General features: G+C 38.4%; 1 pseudogene; it reads right to left on the bottom strand.

Annotated features, from left to right (window-relative positions):
• Positions 1-218: 218 nt before the first annotated feature.
• On the bottom strand, positions 219-3,696 carry LOC149567200 (uncharacterized; annotated as a pseudogene).

The raw sequence follows: 3,696 nt of genomic DNA on the forward strand, positions 1-3,696 counted from the left end.
AGCAATGACAGGGATGTCTATTAGGATCAGCAATGTCTGTCAAAATAGATAGCCCTTACAAGAATACAGTGAATGCATCAGGATACTTAGAGACACCTCAAAAACAAGAGAATACATCCCTTTAGGATCTACAGCCACTGCTACTTAAACAATGAGAGGAGCTGAGTGCAAGAAAGTAAAACAAAAACAATCAAAATGTGTGTTATTTACGTCTGTTACTAGGCTACACACAGTGGGCCTCCCTGAATGGCATTCTGCAGCTCCACTATTATGCACTCACTATAGTTTTTAGGTATTGCAGGATTCACATGAGAAGATGAGTTACCCTCCTTCCAGGAAGGCTTGCGAACCATTTTCAAAATATCATAGAAAGAAAGCTGTGTTTGATAAACTCTCTCTGAGCCAAAACATCCACTGTGTATAGTTTCATTGGCAACACCAGATTTCTTAACAGGGTCATCCTTGGTTCTCTCGTTATACTTCTGACAAGTCTTCAAATAGAGAGGTTTTATCATCTTCACATACTTTGAATAATCTCCTTAATTTTTTTCTTATCCCGTTCATTGCTTTTACATTATTGGGAGTCCTCTGTTTTCTTCTGTGGCCAGCTTCTCCTCAAATCTCTTTGAAACCCTAGAATTGTCTCCAATAGATCAAAAAAGCAGGGTAACATCCACCATCCTGAATTTCACAATGAAATAATTGCTTTACCTCTGAATATTTAAATATGTGTCCCTTCCACACTCAGCTTGCAAACCCATACCAACCTTAGGTAATTTTTACAATTGAAACTAGGATATCTTCAACTTAGTAGCAGTTAAATTGGGGATCTGGGACTTGACCCCATTAACATCACCTCACTGCAGAGATTCTTTCCCATCACCAACCTCGTGCTGTCTAACCATGCCTAAACTTTGAGGAACGTAGTGGGAGCAACTGGGCCTTGTTGACCAATTTATCTGCAGAAAGAATGGATTGTGTTGGGAGGATCAATGTTGTTTAAAATAGAGAAGCTAAAACTCAATTCTTCTGCTTCTTTAACATTGTCTGTACATAGAATACTACTGTTCTTGAAGAGACAATCACAATCTAGAGGCAGAGTAACGTCTAAGTCAAACAATTGGTTGTCATCATTTTCATGTGGTTACTCTTGAGAATCATCAGCCTCAATAGAATCAAGTGAGAACAAGTGATTTTCTTGGGTCTCTCAACTGCATTTAGATGCAATATTATCAGCCATTTCCTGTGGTTTAAGGAACTCGTAGTTTTTATTGTCCTCTACGGTTAAAATTATTGAACCCCAAGTCAGCTTTGTATTAGATAGGGACCAGCATTCTGGGTTTAGCACTGGTCATGTTTGCTCAACACATGGAACCTGAAGCCCTCTCTATTCCGGTCAATCTTCCCTTATCAAGAAGATTCCTGATCCTAGTATATGGATCCATGAAGACAAGAAAGACATTCCAATACATTTCATAAGTCTGGCCAAAAATGGATCTATTCTCTCTAATATAAAAGCCTTATTTTCAACTATCCAATTCCACTAGAATCTTATAACTAGAAGGAATTTAGCATGTTCATAGTTATTAAAGTTGCTATAGACATGACACTAATTGCCCATTAGTTCCTACCTAACTCATATAGACTCACAGACCACCAATTGATTCAATGCCCTATAAAGAAATGTGAATGGATTCAAGAAAACATTATTTTACACCATTTGAGCAGGTCACATACTCCATATATACCAATGTGCTGAAAAGCCTATATTATTACTAGCACAAGAGTACTGCCCACACAATTGTTGAGGAATCCTTAAAAAGCAAAAAACTGATATAGTATTGCTTAGCAAAGAAGGGATGACACGATAATGCTGTTATGTGGAGCCCAATCAGACTGAGAGGTTAATTTTTCCCCACTTTATTCGGCACGGTTTCCCCTAGATTTTACTATGGGTGTTTGGGGGCAGCAACCCTTGCGGGATTTTGGGGCAAAGCCCCAAATGCGCTCCCTGTTGCAATAGAGAGTGGGGTCGACGGGCAATGCCCCCGCGGGGGGGTCTTCGGGTGCAGTGCCCCCAAAAGCTCGATTGAATTTAGTATTGTAAAAGGTGTTGGCTGCTATTTTTCTATTGGACGACTTATTCTAGCCCTAATTTTGTAAGTGGCAAAAAGCTTGTATAAAATGGCTTAGGGTTAGGGATTTCATAAGGTATGATGAGATTGTAGCTTTTTGTAGCAGTATTGAGCTGTAAGGGATTACATATTGTAATCAAGTTGTAATCACTGGAGAATAAAAATATTGGACTTGCTGTTGGTGTATGTAGCTCAGGGATTGGGTGAACCACATTAAATCTTTGTGTCTTGTGTTCTTTTTTGTGTGGTTTATTATTTTCTAATATTGGTTATGTTTGCATGTAATTGTTATTTTTGTCTCTTCAATCCTAACAGATAACCAAGATTAACTCATTGAATTTACACTTATAAATTGCACAAAGAACAAGTGAGCGTTTTGATGCATAGCAGCCTGCTGTTTTGTAGAGACAAGATTCTCAACAATCAAAGTCATAATAAATTTTTGATCTTGGCCCACAGTATTTTTGGATATACCGCGAGAAGATATACTGCTCTTTTACATTAAATTCAAATAGAATAATTTCAATTTTATAAAACAACTCAAACTGTAGATGCTATTTCTAATATGAAAATTAAAATGGTTAGTGTCATTGCTGCCTTTGGCTCTGTTATAGTGGAGGACTGTATAGGAAAGGGGCACTTTCTTGATGTATCCATCACTCATCGAAATAGTCTATGAATTTCCAAAAACAAAATTTAAGAACCCAAAAACAATACAGCAAACCATTAATCTCTGATCTAATATCTCGCAAGAGGGGTTTCCAGAAATTGGAAAAGGATAAAATTGTAAACATAGTTATAATAATCTAAGACAACAGATAATCAATTTGATACTTTGGGCACTAAATGAAAATGAGATTTATAAATTTTGGGCTTTCAAACCTTAATTTGCATCAATGACAGCGCTGCAATGGAGCTTTACGGGCTGCTTGACTTCTCTGCTGTCGCGAGAGTTTTTAAGAGGCATCTCCCTTACAAACTCACTAGGAAGAACTAAACGGAGAAGGCTTTAATAGAGCATGGATGGAATGAAGTCGTAAAACATAAATCCTCCAACCTTGACTTTTCTATTTAAGTTGAGGGTAGCTCTCTTTCTAACATTCTCCCAAACCAAGAGGAGATTCAAAATGCATTGATTTAGATTTGTGAATCAAAGACAATAAGTTGCAATGGCTAATACTCTACTCCGTCAATCACATAAAAAAAGATCGAGTCCTTGTGGCCACTCCCTCGTGCTGAAAGCTTTCTATTTTGACCTCTACGTATCTATGAAAGATTTGATCTAATTGCAAAACCATCAAACAACTCACCACCTAGAATCCAAGTGTCGAACAGGTAAAGGGAAACCTTGCATAAAATAGCCTATCAACTAATGATAATAATCTAAGTTACCAGGTTCGCTCCCTAGACCCTTGAACTGAGTTTGGGTGCGAACCCGGTATGGGTATGCTTGGGGGTCTAAGGTGTGTCTATACTCAGACCTTAGGGTCTGCATGGGTCCGTGCCCAAACCTGTGGGTCCGCAGACCCATGGACCCATGCAGACCAACAGGTCGAGGCAT

Source organism: Cupressus sempervirens, chromosome 3 (genome assembly GCF_028749045.1).
Source record: "Cupressus sempervirens isolate cs-2001-9-10 chromosome 3, ASM2874904v1, whole genome shotgun sequence".
Classification (NCBI taxonomy): domain Eukaryota; kingdom Viridiplantae; phylum Streptophyta; class Pinopsida; order Cupressales; family Cupressaceae; genus Cupressus; species Cupressus sempervirens.